Raw genomic sequence first — 353 nt, forward strand, 5'->3', positions numbered from 1 at the left:
TGGGGCTGGAGGAGCCTGAACACCTTGTCTCCTGGCAATATATCAGTCCAAGGAGGAGACCAGGTGTTAGTTAATGTCAGCCCTATAAATAGCTCCCTGCAGCACTCTCAAAGGAGAGGGAAACCCCAGGCTGGGCATCGGGAGGTGTTCGGGGCAGTGGGGGGTTTGCCCCAGGCTGGGTACCACCAGAGCATCACCCCGGGGTGGTCCCCTCCAGCGGATGGATGTGAGAATAAACCAAGGCAACCGGAGCACGGGAGCACGCAGACAAATCCACCGACCCGCTGGGACCTTGCCAGGCACCCACGCACGCAGCCCCAGTGGGGCACCACGGGGCTGGGACAGGGTGGGGA

General features: G+C 62.0%; 1 protein-coding gene across 1 annotated transcript in view; it reads left to right on the plus strand.

The window, feature by feature from the left end:
* The window catches only part of LOC104158172 (syntaxin-binding protein 1), a gene marked incomplete at both ends in the record, with an annotated part of 7,453 nt that overhangs the window by 304 nt on the left and 6,796 nt on the right, over positions 1-353 (plus strand). The gene's annotated exons all lie outside the window — the stretch shown is intronic.

This window comes from Cariama cristata, unplaced genomic scaffold (genome assembly GCF_000690535.1).
Source record: "Cariama cristata isolate BGI_N322 unplaced genomic scaffold, ASM69053v1 scaffold25752, whole genome shotgun sequence".
Classification (NCBI taxonomy): domain Eukaryota; kingdom Metazoa; phylum Chordata; class Aves; order Cariamiformes; family Cariamidae; genus Cariama; species Cariama cristata.